Source organism: Dermacentor andersoni, chromosome 6 (genome assembly GCF_023375885.2).
Source record: "Dermacentor andersoni chromosome 6, qqDerAnde1_hic_scaffold, whole genome shotgun sequence".
Classification (NCBI taxonomy): Eukaryota; Metazoa; Arthropoda; class Arachnida; order Ixodida; family Ixodidae; genus Dermacentor; species Dermacentor andersoni.
Window position 1 is genome coordinate 128135206 of NC_092819.1, and position 16697 is coordinate 128151902.

The window sequence follows — 16697 nt, forward strand, 5'->3', positions numbered from 1 at the left end:
AGCCGAAATAGAGTTGTTTGAATTCAAAGTAGATTGAAAATGTGCTAAGCGTTCTTGACCATAATCTCTCAGGAGAAAGGAGTGTTATTCCATTACCACAAGCTTCAGTATTATCTCTAAAATATACAAGCTGTCGGCAAGGTACACTGTTATAATAAACATTTATGTACAGCATGGTCAGTGTTCCGACGTTGTACCACCGTTCGATCAACTGTGACAAAAGTTTTTTGCTTTGTAAATACCTCTCTGGTTGAAATACTGGTGCCGAGTGGCGCCCCCGATTGAATCACATTCGATATAGCCACTAATATGCCTGCTCCGTGTAGAGTACCGTAAAGCGGTCCTTATAAGCTAACGCTGATATGTGTTCAAAGAAATCATATGTTAAAATTATGAATGAAAGTTGCGACGTAAAGCAAATATCCACCTGTACCAGGGCGCTGAAAGTTTTTGACCTAACTAAAAAGCAACGGCCAAGAAATCTTGAAAATTTCACTTCATTTCGCATATTTTCCACGAAGCTCAATATAATTCGCAACAACATACAAGTCCCACCTTTAAACGTTTAAAAATTGTAAATATTGCTAGTTGAGGTACTGCTCCACTGGTGCTACAAGCTAGGACTCGTTCGATATCTTTTCTTCTAAAGTTCGTTTTCAGGTTCAGAAGCGAAAATACTTCATTGAGCAAGGCGAGTAAGCATGGCTAGTATGTAAAAAGGGTGAATAAGGAGGTGGGTTGAAGCACTTGAATCTTAGTTTATGGCAAAGGTCTATTTATATCGAAGGTGTGTGCGCCGGGACTTTGTCCTGCAAAAGGTTAACACATTTGCGTACATTTCTTTTTGTTTGTTCTTTGAAACATAAGTTAGTTCAGACAGTACGTCGCAAAGCACTTTTCATTTACTGTATGACCCATAGTTGATCAGTAACATTTGTTTCTTATTAAAAAAAATTGGACCCATTGCGTTCCCGGCTGATTTCTGGGCACTTACATTCTTTGGTCGCGACGAACCCGAGTGCCGCCATTGCAGTGATCACTGTGCGTTTTCAAGATCTTAGGCAGTCACGTTACAAAGTACCCAAGCTGTTGAGGAAGTCGTCACACGATCCCTCGAAATGATCCAAACCGAGATTAGATGCTGTCAGTAGATCTGGCTTTTTTTTTTGGTTCCCTAACATTTAGGCAGCCATTTCGCTGACAGTGTCTGCATTGCCAGCTGTTCATGAGTTATAAATGCTACTCGTTCTGTCGACATGTTTAGCTAATAAAAATACGGGCATGTTATTTAATGATCTTCAGGTTGTCTAGCGCAGACAAAACCACGGCAAGAAGAAGGCCAAGACGACACACGGAGCGCTCTGTGTGTCCTCATGTCCATCTTTTTGCGGTAGTTCCGTCTGCGCAATACAACCTGAAGATCATGTTTAGTGTCTCAGCTAATCAATTTAGCAGAAGTTTCCTCGTCTCTACGTGTCATGTCCTGGACGCGATCAGAAATTTTGGAAGATGAAGCGGCCGAACGGCTCTCGGAGCTTGCTGAACCTACTGGTCCATATACGCCACGTCGAAATTGTGCACGCAAATTCTTTCGTCTTATCACCCAGTGTATTCTTCATATTTTCATAAATTCTCAATACACTTTTCGTCTGGTGGAAAAGAAACATCATGACAACGCGGAGTTCGAAGGCAGAAATTTAGAGCTGAGTCCTAACATGCCTTGAAACCAGCGCAGTGCAATATGTGGGCACTTCACCACACACACACACACACACACACACACACACACACACACACACACACACACACACACACACACACACACACACACACACACACACACACACACACACACACACACACACACACACACACCACCCACCCACCCACACACACACACACCCACCCACACACACACACACCCACACACACACACACACACACACACACACACACACACACACACACACACACACACACACACACACACACACACACACACACACACACACACACGCATATATATATATATATATATATATATATATACCCCCAAGCCGAGCTCCAGGGATGTAGCGTAGGTGAAGCTGGAGAGAGACCGGGAGTGAGAGGAGTAATGAACGGGACAGCGCACTCGACCACTTGTGAGACAAGGTTTAGGCAGTCAGACTGTTCTTTATTCGCCCAGGTTAGAGCCCCACCACCACGTCCCAAAACGGCGATGATGAGTAGGCACAGATGCGAATATGAAGCATATTATGAGTAATGCTCACAATATATATATATATTTCGTTTTCCAAATACGCATGTTCATCTTTACATCACGCGGTGGTTCGTCACCATTATTTTTCATCCTGGATTCCTACGTCATCTTTCCCACGCCATCTGCCCTTTAGAATACCCCTACCTTTATATACTGTGCCGAGGAAAGCACATGTCGCCTTGCAAAAGACAAGTCCACTTGTCGAAACGTTGGCTCCCGCTTTTACCTCGTTCCCATTTTGCTCATCGTCTTGAATTTCCGTCTCCTGCCTTCCCCGTGTTTTCCACGCCATCTTCTGGCATTTTACGTGTACTAGATGTTCACTAGTCGTCGTCAGTGACGATGCAGCAATATATTCGACACGAAGCATCAATCTTCGAAAAAAGCAATGGAGAAAGAATGATTACAGGACAGACGTATAGTGTCACCTTTATACAGGTCTATATTATATTTCCGGTATTTTACAAAAAGACAATGAAAGCCCCTGTCTACGGGTGTGGACGCTGAGTCTGAGAACAGTGTATATATATATATATATATATATATATGTAACGATACGTTTTTTATTAAGCCAAGGGGGTGTAACGGCTCTCTGTGATGTCATTGGCTTCGCGCATTACAATGACAAGGCTGGCAGGCGAGCCAGGGCATCCTTTCCAACTCATCTGCTTCTTGTGCAGCTGCTTATTTTTCTAATGGCAAAGCTCCCCGTGGTGTGCACTAGGAACAAGCAGTCCTAAAGTGGGATATGGAAGGGCATTGCTAATTATGTTTCTCTAGTAAGCCACCGCTTTCACATCTACTTTTCCAATAATTATGTCGGCCAAGAATAATGGCAGCACATTCTCTAGGAGATTCAATATATTCTTGTTGCAACTTCAACATATAAACTAATTGAGGGTGGCGTATCTATTCACGCATGATTGAATTATCTCTATTAATACCTGCGTGCACTGTGCGTAACTAGATGAATGTACTGTCAAAACGAATGTAGTCATTACCAGTCCTACGTGCTAGATACGGGAAACGCGATAATCATTGTACGTGACGTTCGATGCATCTGTCTGATAGTAAACAGTCATTCAGGCACATCTGAAAAAAGCCTAGGATTGACACTATGAGCCATAGAATTGGAGGATGAGACTGTTTGAAGCGAGTACGTGTCTCCAATTGTATGGGAGGCAGATTATTGTTTTTTCACTTAGGCGTGTAGCTATATGTTCATTGCCACACTGACAGCGAACTACTCCCCCTGTCAATGCACACACCCTCATGGTCGTCGTTAAGCCGTAGATGATGCACGTTTTCTTCAGTTTGGTGTGTGCGCCCTGTACAATACATGGCTATGGTATGAACTTTGATTGATCACTGCTGCGTGCTTCGTGCCTGATTTATGCAACGGCAAACGCAGGAGAACCTAATTGTCAATATGATACAATAAATAATCGCATTAACACGGTAACATTGCGAAGTTCTTCGCCAGCTGTCATCGGTAGTTGTATGTCATAAGTGTCGCCGGTTAGTAGAAAAATAAAGAGTAAATTATCATTAATATATTGTAGGCGGACGAGTATAGTGTGTTCTCATTGCTGGCACAAGTAAACGATTATTTAATCATGTTGCGCAATGTACAGCACACATTAACGGAAGCAAGTCGAACACTGACTGGGAACGAAGGCACAAACTGGCACGAAGTCTACGAGCCAGTCGCTCTTCGTTCCCAGTCAGTGTTAACTTGCCCCCTATAATTCGTGTAACCCGCCATGGTTGCTCAGTGGCTATGGTGTTGGGCTGCTGAGCACGAGGTCGCGGGATCGAATCCCGGCCACGGCGGCCGCATTTCGATGGGGGCGAAATGCTTAAACACCCGTGTACTTAGATTTAGGTGCACGTTAAAGAACCTCAGGTGGTCGAAATTTCTGGAGTCCCCCACTACGGCGTGCCTCATAATCAGAAAGTGGTTTTGGCACGTAAAACCCCACAATTATTATTATTCGTGTCCTGCATAAGCGCAACAACAATAAAATTACATCAACTACCCTGATTTATTGCTCGCTTAAATCCAGTTTTCAAACGCAGGAAATTTGGTGTGAGCACGTACGACATACTGCGGGCGTGAGGCTCTATGGAAAATGGCGCACCTAGGACACATGAAAAATGGGGGAGGGAGGGTAAATTTTACTTAGTTGGAGGTTTAGCAGATCGCAAAGCTCATGTGTTGAAGGTTAGGGAGGAGAACAACGAAAGAGGACATTTGACAATCTCTGGCATATACTGGTATCTGTCATCAAGATACCCCAGGCTCCAACACGCACATATCTCTTAGAATGATTCTTGTTCATGCACTGCTGTCAAGATCAATGAAATAATCGCAGGAAATATTAATGTTGTGCGACGAGTACCAGGCATCACCCATGATGCCAGCGTCTCCAAGAAACACATTCATTTTAAAAAAACGGCCGTGGCTTAGCTTGGTTAAGCCTGGTGATTGCGAAGCAATAGTGTGTCATTCTCGGATCAGCTGGTAGTAATTGAGTAAATCTACTCAGTAATGCCTGAGAGGAGCGGGAGTTAGGCCGTCGTTGGTGGCTACCGCCTCGCCTCGCGACGGCGTGAGATGGGGCCCCGTTTTTACACAGCTGGTGTGACGTCACACCGACCGTAGCGCCCCTAGTGAGAGGAGCGGGAGTTAGGCCGCCGTTCGTGGCTACCGCTCGCCTCGCGACGGCGTGAGATGGGGCCCCGTTTTTACACAGATGGTGTGACGTCACACCAACCGTAGCGCCCCTGGTGAGAGGAGCGGGAGTTAGGCCGCCGTTGGTGGCTACCGCCTCGCCTCGCGACGGCGTGAGATGGGGCCCCGTTTTTACACAGCTAGTGTGACGTCACTCTAGGTCACGTGGTGTGACGTCACGCAGCGAGGTCACGCTAAAGGTCAATGGTGCCTACCACCGCCTCGCCACGGAACGGGCTGAAGTGCTACCTAAAGTAGTATTGCTTCGCAATAAAAACATATATAGAGCCAAACACGAAGCACATATTCATGTTTTGTATTAGGCATTGTTTTAAAAAGGGATCACTGATTGATTGAGTCACAGTGTTTAACGTGCCAAGGCAACAGTGTGGTTATGAAGGAGGCCGTGCTAAAGGGTTACAGGGTCATTTTAACTACCGGGAGTTTATGAACATGTGCCTAAAGCGAAGAAGTGAAGCATTTTGCGTTTCAACCCCATCCGAATGTAACTGCCGTGGACGGCGATCGAACCATCGCCTTCCTGCTAACAGGAGAATGGCATAGCCACTAAGGCACCACACAAGTGGTACTATACAATTTGTGTGCCTTGTCCACCTATTTCTGGATCATCGCACCCGCAAAATCGGGAAGAGTTCTAGGAGTTGCCTCGACCGTGACATGTTCTCACCGCAAGCTGTACCGTTACTCGACGTCGCGCTGAAATTGTGCCAAATCAGAGTGCTAGTGAAGCAACAGGATTGCGTTACGCTTCGGGGCCTATATAAACAGCTCGCTCTAACTGTTTCGCACTAGCGATAGAAATGGCGCGATAAAAAATAAAGAAGAGCGAGACGACCAGTAGATGAGTTGAGAGCGCGAAGCGTTGGCTCTCGGGTACTATCGGCCGAGTTATCGATCCAACCCCTGCACAGGCAAACAGTGATTCCTCATCGTGCGGCAAGCAACCTGCTTAGAATTCTGCTCCCGCACGTCGGGCGGTCATTTTGGACGTCGTAGTCTCAGGCGCCAGGAAGACCGTCAGACGTGTGCGAAAATAAATTGACCTATGAAGGCGAGGAGGGCGCCACTATCATCAAAGATGGATGCAAGCGAAATTATAGGCAGCGCTGGAAAAGAAGGAAGATGGGGTATTGTTTCACGCTTAAGTGATGCAAGTTATCACTTCGAGAATTCCCAACTATTTCGCGAGATTATACAATACGGCAGCAGCGAAAGTACGACTAAATAATAAAAAAAAAACTTCGACCCATGTTCCCAATGTCAAACAGCTCAAGGCACCACTAACCGAGAAGCTAGTCAGGCACTGCGGTCATCTACTAACCTGTGTTTGACTTCTCTTTAGCAATTACTTGCCATATATACTTACTGTGTGTCTAAAGAAAAATTAAACAGCACTTTTGATGTGCCATTGTAGTGTACGTTAAGCCGCTTGTATAGAGCAGCACACCGATGTGTTGTGGCTCGACACGGGGATCAATACGAAGAAAAAAAAAAGGAGAGAATCTGCGTATTCCGAATCACGACGCATGGTTTTTTCAGAAGTGTTAGGAAAAACGGGCCGGTTTTGTCCCTGAATTGTTCCTGTCACACGATAAATACCATGGTGAAAATGCGGACTGTGGAAGAAGAGAGCACAAAATTTTGCGATTTGAAACGCGGTCGCGATAAAACAAAGAGACATGCTATCGTTCAAAATTTTGATTAGTGGTGGTTTTTGTTATGCACTTCGAAGCTGTTTTCTATTTATAGTGGCCGTCGCTGTATTCCAACATTTTTTTTTTTCAAATCCAGCAGTAAGCACACAACTTATGATGCTTGGAACTAATGTGCGTTTACCTTTAGAGCAAGAGCTAGTGACGGTAGAATAAATTTCCACCCTTGCTTTAAGCAACCCTAGTGATACGTGTTTTCTTTTCATTCCATTTTGCATACGTTTTCAACAATCGAGAATATTTCAGGATTATGGGGTACTGTATTCCGGAACATCATTGAGATTTTAGTTGTTTGGCGCTTTGCTTGTACATTGGAGGAAATAACACGTCACTGTGACGACTGCATGGGGCCGCTAGTGTTTTCAATGTTTAGTCTTTTACGGATGGGAATGAAGTACACGAAAGTTCCTAAAATGAGAAAAATCAGGTGCTTCTGTTGACAAGTTTAGGCACAAAAAGCAGTATGACCTTGTGAAGTGCGTAAATTTGATGTAGTAGAGAAAGTCTTCATTCAATGTGTGAATTTTACGTCATCAAAAATTAAGCTCCACTGGATACCCAGCCATATAGCATAAAGGGGAGAGGCAGAGAAGCATTAGCGAATGCTGCAAGAAAATGTAATAGGCTTCGTGATCTTTCAAAATAATCACACAATATCCAGCGAAGTTCTTTCTTTTGAGTAGCTGGAATAAAAATTTCGGCTGCCTGTAAATAAGTTCCGCATTTCAACACCTTGCCTCTACATGATTCGTCTGTTTGAAACCTTCCAACGAAACGCCATTGGGGCACATGGAAAAGAAATTTTGCAAATCCATTGACTTCTCCATAGACCTATTACTTTGCGAGCACATGTACCGTATTATTCGCCCAGTTTCACTACCTGTGATCTTGTTGGCTTATATAGTTACCCCGGGATACCATGTTAACTTCTGATTTGATGCTAAAACACAGTTATAAAATTCCGGATAGGCTGAATACGTAATTTACTATTAAATACTGTAAATTGTGCACACACATTGAAATTTATTTACATATTACTTATGACCTGCTTGTAAGGTTAAACAATCTCAATTTTGCACTCCTTCCGAGGACACCGTATAGCCTTGCCACAAGCATTGCACAAGAAAAATATAAGTGAAAAAAAAAGCAGATACTAGTAATTAAAGACTGCGGTTTTAATGTAGTTAGGAAACTTAGAGCTTCGGCATATATGGCTTTCAAATAGACCCCCGTTTACACTAAACATAATATTCGTGGGAAATAGAGTCATCTCGTGTTAGCATGCCTGCGAATCACTCTATGACAATGTTGAAAAGTTGCTTACAATATTTAGCAACAGCAGTGAGTATTTCACACGCATTTGCCTTCGCACAAAGATTTGCCGTCGCCTACCCCCATTTTCGTTAAATTTATTCTCGGTGCCTTTTATTGTTCTGCCACGGAAACGGGCTGAATTCAATGGACTCGTAGAACACTCATAAGGCTCTTGAGCGCTTGTCGACGTAATTTAGTGCAAGCGCTGCAAGAAATTTGCCCACTTTGAACTCTCGCCACATATAACTCATTTTCTGGCTCTTCCTGTCACTAAACAAAAGCAAGGTAACTCGTTTAGTTCATTAAGGACAGCGGGTAAACATCGTTTCACGACAGAGGATACTGAGAAAACAATGGATCACGAATTTTTTGTGAGCCTTTTAATATAGCAGCAACGTTAAACTTTACTGATGCATTTCGCTGAACGTGCCCCTCGATTTTGATAAATGGGAAGAATCTATAACCCAGGTATTCTTCAGGGCTTTGGGAAACGTAGCTAATAACGACAGCCGGACATTTCGAAGTACGTTGTTCCGAAATTGTTTGCAATAAACATATTTGATCAAAGGCATTCAACTTCGCACACAAGTTTTGAATGTTAGACCGCTTGCTTTCGCCAAGTTTTATCTAGCTTACCTTTGTAGTTCTACAAGCGCACAGTGGCTTGTAAAATTTCATGCTGTTGTTTAAGTTTATTATACATGCTCTGGAGCTCTTGAAAACGCAGTTTATTGCACAGGACGGGAGCAACCGAAACAATACTCATTTTGCGCATGCAATACCAATAACGTGCGCCATATTTTCGCAAAAATAAACTATGGGGAACTTTGGGTTCCCTTGAGACATGGGGAAACGAGGGTAAAAAGTTCACGTAGCAATTTTAAGCACATGATAAAGGAAATTTTGTAAAAGGTTCTAGTCGATCCGCTGCCATTAAACTTCCCACACTGGTTGGGCAAGGCTCTCCTTCACTTTTGCTGTATTTCATCCTGGTGGTTCTTGTGGCTATGTGAGCACAGCGGGCAAAATTTTGCGCCACACTTCCAATACTGGTAACAATGACAATATCCATAATGTAGCAATACAGCTTCGCTGTAAAATAGCAGGTCATTCAACCTACATTGCCTCGCCATATTAAATCCAGTATTAGTAAATCAGGTCACAGCATTGTGGCAAAAGCAACTCATAACAAGCTTTAAGCATTTAAATTAGTGTTACCAGATGCTGCCGACTCAGGCAGTGGTTTTACAAAGGTTCATTGTGCCTTCTAAGAATTTGGCCTAGCGCTACATGTTAATGAATGAACAGCCCATATGCACGCTTTCTACGGAACCGCCAACAATACTACACGTATTGTTAGGCTGCCGTCATTACTAAACACAAAAACAAATATATTTAATCTAGTTTACATTTCCCGATACTTTCTCATGAATCTTTCCTAAACGAGGATGATTGCCTCTTTACATTTAAAAACACATTTAGTTTAGGGAATTTAGACTACTACTACATTATCTTAAAGAATAAACCAATAATTCATATCCTACCAATTTACTGGAATATTACTCATATGTTTAGATTGCAAAAAAGTTTCAGGTTTGATTAAATATTGCCGAGAATAAATAATACTTCGATATATGGAAATTTTACAGCAGACAATCTACTAGTTATTTCTGTGGCTATGACAGTGTAGTTGGACATGTCCCTTCACAGTGAGCGAAACACTAAGTCTTGGTGCTGTGAATATTATAGTATGAGAAATCTAGTTCGTAGTAACACTGAGCATTATCCTTGTTTAGTATTATTATACATACCAGTACAACTGACACTAACCGTAGCTTATGCACGAAAAGCTCCACAGCTGGCTGTTTCTGTTACAAGCCTTCTCTAGGAGTTTATATTGATTGGTTCGCTGCTGCTTGCCAAAGTTTATTCCCATGAAGCGCATAGCTCCTAAGCACCGAGTAAATTGAGGAAAGTGATCGCTCCAATAACATAAAAAACGTAGATAGTGTCTGACATTGAAGAAGAGATAAAAACAACTAGCACAATTACATGAGCGTGTCATCGCATGTTTGATATTGAACCCTTAACACTATCTCACGAGAAGTGCAACTCTATGAACGTAATTATCTCCAGCCGCACCAAAACACTGCCGAGACGTGCTGTTAAAAATCTCTCGACTAGGTATTTTGGCCGCGTCAATTATAGCTTAAATAGTCGCATTTGTGTTACACTGATTAAATTGTGTACTTCTTTATGGGGAGAGATGATAAGTCGGAAATGGCGACCAATATCGCAGAAAAATTGATTCATTGCAACAAAACACCTAAGAGACTCACTCGCGGAAATTAAAAAACGAGATTATATTTTTTTTTCATTTGGATGGTTATTGCCATCAACATTACTGTCAGATGTATGCCACTCAGTGATATGCAGTTACTCTACCTTATACTTCATCCATCTTGATACTAGAGGAACAAGCAGCGTATGCCGCTTCATCCTGCTAAGCTCCACTGTTCTCGAATACGCTCTCCTTCCATATGAACTCAGTCTCATTTTATTTTTCTAATTTTCTTCAGACTACCGATTGCCTGCTTCATGCACTACGTGGCCAGCCAACATAACTTGACCTTTCTAACATTGCACGCAGTATTAAGCGCCCGACGTATCTCTCTCTTTCATGCGAAACTTTGCCCTGCAGCGTAATACGTGTACAGCACCTGATAGGTATACGCATACAGTTTCCTTTATTCAATAAATTATATCAGGGATCTACGGCGCGCACCACAAGAAGTGCCAACTTGGTGAGCTTAGTCCACGAAAGCTCCGAAAAACGAATATTTACCTCTAATTTATTGGGACCACTTCCTATATTTTAACGTCGCGCCTATAATATTTGCCTTCAACCGACAGTTTCAGTCCCACAGAGAGAGGTTCTGATAAGTGAAAATAATTATTTTCCAACGCATGCGTGTTACTCCTCATTCAAAAGTTTTGTGAAGGCCGAACGAGTAACAGCCCGAATAGACGAAGACGTGATGAGTAGGGTAGAGGCTGGAAATAACTGCAAACAATAACGCACATCCATTCACGTTCATGTCCTCCAGATTAGGACAACTTCTCTATATAAACGCACACAACTGATTTATAAAACTGAACATAAAGCTGACTTCTCTCTAAGACTTACATCGTTTAAGAAACACACGAGAGAACTACTACTTCATGAAAGGCTGTTCTCAATACGTGAACAAATTTTTGCGGAACATCTTGTGCTTTACATGTGCTGTATTGAATTGGAATGTACATACCGGAACATGTGTTTCCTTCTTTTCCTCGAAGATGTTGGCGATGTGCTTATGGTTTGCTGTGTCGCTTTATTAAAAACGTAGTTCTGAGTCCTGCCCAGTGACTCGTGTACTGGTACGGTTTTGGTTTGCCCAGGGAATAACTTGTACTTTATGTAACTGCAAGAGATGCGTTCAAAGAGGTTGAGTTATCGAAAATGCAGGAACAGAGGCCTCTGTCAAGCAAATGCCTTTAGTCTCTTTCTCTTCTTGGGTTCTGAAGCTTCAAATTGCAATTTCGATTTAAACATGCCAAAATAAAAAAAAAGTTTCCCTATAAAGGTGTTCTAGTGCGTGTACTGCTATTTGAGTGATACCATCGCACCGTGGGCTCAGACATCTGCCAACAAAGATGTCCGTCAAACACTATGAGCGGCCTTCAGCCTCTCTGCACACACCGGTCCCTTAATATAAAAATAAACATGTTTATCTAAAGCAGACTAATCGCAGTAGCTTACACGTGAAAATACTGCTCCTATCTTGCTCCAGCATGACTGCGGCAAATTGGCGTTAGCAAATATGATGCCCTCCCCCCCCCCCCCCCCCTAACAACGCTCTTATTTCTTTCGCGTTTATAGAGTTGAAAAAAAGGAGGACCCACACCCGGTCCTCCTTTGACAAAGCTGCTTACTTTACCTGCACTATCAATGCCGATGCTGCAAAACCATTGCTACAGCCTCTTCCTTCACTAAACTGTCAGATGCTAAATAGTGCATTAGGCTAAGTAGCGCTAATTATCCTTTTAGGCGCTAATTTATGCGATGTCCTTTTTTGCTCGTGGCTGCCTTTCACTTTTTACAGAGATAAATCTCAGATACGGGTAGTGGATCATAATCTGTTTTTTGTCCCCAAAACATTTTGATGCGAAAGCATCAAATGGCTCATTCAGAGAAAACGCCGGCGTCTGTGGCAGCTCAACGGCTCCTGAATTCCCACTGGCTGCATTACCACGTCACGAGCGCGCCTCAGCTGTGCAGAGCGGGCGAATCGCAGCATTCGCTGCCTTGCTGGCGTGCCATAAATAATAAATAAATTATGGGGTTTTACGTGCCAAAACCACTTTCTGATTATGAGGCACGCCGTAGTGGGGGACTCCGGAAATTTCGACCACCTGGGGTTCTTTAACGTGCACCTAAATCTAAGTACACGGGTGTTTTCTCATTTCGCCCCCATCGAAATGCGGCCGCCGTGGCAGGGATTCGATCCCGCGACCTCGTGCTTAGCAGCCCAACACCAGCCTTGCTGGCGTGCCATATGTTGTGTGACGGGGGGGGGCATCACCTCGACGCCACGTAAGCAGAGAGCTATTTGACGGAGCGGACAAGGCAACGCGATGCCGCGGGGCGAGACGCGTTTTCGTCGGCGAGGCAGGTGCCGCCGTCTCGCTTACGGAAGTCGGCGTGCGACCCCGTATGTGTCTCTCTCACCCCCACTGGGATTAGCTTCTGCGCGCGTCTGCTGGCCTTGGTGGCCGCTGCTGCTTCCTCGGTCTCTGATCGCGGACGACGTCGATGGCATGCGGAGTCCGACTTCTCGGTAATATCGTCCAAATAAATCTGGTCTACAACAAATATGCTGACACATAACAGCCACATAACATTAACCCGCATCAGTTTTATCGCAAAACTAGTTATCATAGCTCGCAGGAAAACTCGAAAACATTACTCGCAGCGCAAAACTCGAGGAACGGCTCAGCGGCGTTCGTTTGGACATCAACACTTTCGCCTTCCCAACTGATAAGAAGTGCTTACGCGTGCTCGGGTTTTGTGTTATTGTCAATATCATTGCCATTCTCATTAGGATATTTGGCAATTCGAAAGCAGTCAAGGAAAATAAGGGCAAGATTGTAGGGCCCAAAATGACTTGGCACAATCGTTAGCAAATACCGCTTAGGGTTTCGACAATTTGGTTGAACCACGATTTACTTATAATTTAGATTTATTTAACGTTGTAAAATTACCCTTATATTAGTAATATTGTTAAATGGCTTTATAGTTAAGTTATCGGAGGCTCCAAGATTTTCCGTTGTATGGGTCACATCATTGTACGTATCCAGGACTGTATCATCCACAATGGAGCGGGATAACAGCGTTCAACAAAATAAAACCTGTATTTAGCATGCACTCGAGACAGACGCAGTGAACTAGACAGCTTATCTTCTTGTGCACGCTTGGTGTGACAGAATGTGCAGCTGCACCAATCTCTATTGCACCGAGGTTTATGGCATGCTCCGTAGCGAAATGCATGAGTTACGCGAAGTAAAGCTGCAGATCGTCGAATGCCGCTATCGCCTCTCTTGCCGACATATTTGTAGGTTAACTGATAAGATTCTCATCACGGTTGTCATTACTGACATTCACGTCCTTTCTTCCGTAAATAGCTTTGTACCCCTAGTCTATTATGATTGCATCATAACGCCGTCTCAGCTGTGATGTATGTGTAAGCCGTCGCACCCACTGATACGTATACAACAAGCAGCGTGTCAGTCGAGTGATTTATGAAGTAGCACAGCAGGACTACTAGTGAGATTGACATGCTTGGCAGGTGCCTTGCTAGCGCTGCCATTAGCGCTAGCTGCGTTGCCATTCCTCTTTCGAGAGCCGACCTAGCGACAAAAATTTCCGCATTTGTGCGTGACTTGACATTAGCACAATGGAGTTCATCCGAGTTCACAAATGCACGCCTTCATATGTCAGACCCTAATTTACAGCTCCGTATTCCGCCTGAGCTTCCACGACGTGACTGCACCCTTCTAGTTTGTCTATGGCTTGGAGTAGCATTTTCAAATGCGTACTCCTTTATTATCGGAATGGCCAACAGCCCACTTTCTGACTTCTGCGGGTGCAATGAAACAATCGCACACCTTCGTTGTCAGTGCTCTCGTTTCAACCGGCCACGAGCAGTTCTCTCAGCCAGCCTAGACAAACTGGACAAGCGCCCAGAGACAGAAAACAGGATCCTCGGAAACTGGCCCACGCGAACATCAGCACGATCCGCTATGAAGGCGCTGCTGCGCTACCTAAAAGACACGGGACTGTCTGACAAATTGTGACTGTGCACTGTGTGACGTAGGATTGTACGGTGACACTGCGTAACACTAGGAATGCCTTCGGAGACTGCGTGACAGTGCCAGCAGAAACAGTTCGTGTGTACGTGTGTCTGTGTGTGTAGTATTTTTATTTCTTTCCAACTTTTTTATCCTTCTCTCTCTCACCTATCGCATCCCCTTGCCTCTCCCCAGTACAGGGTAGCCAACCGGAGATAATCTCTGAGTAACCTCCCTGTTTTTGCTGTGCGTTTCTCTCTCTGTCTCTCTATCTCTATCTCTAGCGCTAACACAGAACGAATGCACCTCGGTGATGCCTGCAGAGGACGGCGGAGGCACCTGGTGCGCATAATTCCTTGTAAAGCAACCAATCAGCCATCACGCACGCCTACATCACTTATTTCTATGGGCAAATTCATTCTAGTAGTCTGCGTTGTAAAGGCGCTCATGATAGATGTCAACAATATGAATTCGGCTGGGACATCATCAATGCTATGTTATGTAGGTCATTTTGCTGTAAAAGCATTCGTTGAACAGGTGTTCAACTAAATAGCTATAATTGTATTTATATCTGGCGCAGATCTCGGGGCCGTGTGCTTATAAATCTGCTAATGGTGTTGGCCCACGAATTGCAGCTCCAGCGTGTGCATCCAAGCAGATTCGACTCCACTGGTCATTTACCTAACCATTCGCATTAAGTAGATGTGACTACGTAAATCGTGCTTGTCGTTGCTGTGATACCCGCTGAAACAAGTTGGCGTCAAATTAGTTAATTGAAGAGCACCACATACCCAGTTGACCCTGGGTCAAATACGCAATGGCACATATCCAGTAACCCTAGAAGCAGATACCTAGCGCCACATACTAAATACGCTCAGTGGCACTTAGCTAAGTTGACGTCAAGGAGGTTCGTTGAAGAGGGGTACATACCAAGGAGGCCCCAAGAGTACATATCCAACGGCACTTGTCCAATATGCATAGCATCACACATACTCAATGGTCCTAGGGGCACATATTTAGTAGCACGTACCCAGCGGTACATGCTGAAGTTGGCGTCAAAGAAAGAGAGAGAGAGAGAGCAAATGATAAATGAAAGGTAGGGAGGTTAACCAGGACTGAGCCCGGTTGGCTACCCTAGACAGGGGAAAGGGAAAGGAAATTTTGCCTGCGATGCTCTACCACTGAAATGCGAATGTTGTTGGTTCGGTTCCCACCTGCGGCAAGTTGTTTTTTCACCTACTTTAATTTCCATTAATTTATCGTGTCTTTATTTCATTTATTAAGCACAAGTAATTGCCTCTATGTTATCCTTGGTGTCAGAGTTTGTTGGCTTCTTAGGGTATGCCTAATAAAAATCGGGCCTCTCGGTTAACCCCCTTTCTTCTTGTTTATATATGTATATATATATATATATATATATATATATATATATATATATATATATATATATATATATAGTTAGTAATTTATTCGGGAACGTTTTCATCTGATGTTCTGCATTCTGCGACATGATTTTAAGTGTTTTAAGCGTAAACGAGAGCACCACGTCCACGCTCTTTGCTGCGACGCAGCACGGTTCCAATTCTGCCACTGGAGTCAATTTGGCGCGATGCCTGCGAGTGCCGTAATTCCGACCCGCAGGCATCCCCCGCCAAGAAGGCAGCTAAGCAGTCCACCAGGCAGCACAAGCCACCTCCGGGCGCTGAGAGGAATGAAAGGCGCACTGCTGAAATATCTCAGACTTCGGGGTCACTGGACACTTCTGACAGCGAGAGCGAGATAGAGAAAGCCAACGGAAGAAATGCTTCGCTCAGATGATAAACTGTTTGTCTGGCCCGGCGCATGCCTGTCGCTTACTGTCACTGTAGGTCCCGGGGAAGAAGGATGGCGCATCGACGCCATTTCCGCAGCGACGTCCTTTGCGCCAAAGCGAATAATGAACATGGCATCTAGCGCTCTATTCTCGCTGAAGCGTTTCCCTTTTGTCAGATCTAGGTTGAAGCGACGCCGGAGAAGCCAAGAGACCGAAAACAATTGCGTGCTAATTAAATGTGACATTGCTAGTTGGCAGCACAAAATGGAATGATGCGAACGTTTATAGCGATGACAGCTTTTTTTCTAGAAACGATAAAATGAAGTTGGCAGTAATAGAGAATAATGTTTGTGAAACAGCGAGGTGTACACCATGCTAAAGTTTCGTACATAGCGTGCCTATTTCCGTAAACATGTATTTATTGATAAACTTATTTAAAGAAATTGTGAA

The 16697-nt window shown here is 44.0% G+C and overlaps 1 long non-coding RNA gene across 1 annotated transcript in view; it reads right to left on the minus strand.

Annotated features, from left to right (window-relative positions):
* Positions 1-16697, minus strand: part of LOC129382735 (uncharacterized) — a 484451-nt gene that overhangs the window by 457265 nt on the left and 10489 nt on the right. Inside the window, exon 2 of the long non-coding RNA XR_011894991.1 lies at positions 11353-11508. This is a non-coding gene — a long non-coding RNA (uncharacterized lncRNA). The remainder of the gene's footprint in view (positions 1-11352; positions 11509-16697) is intronic.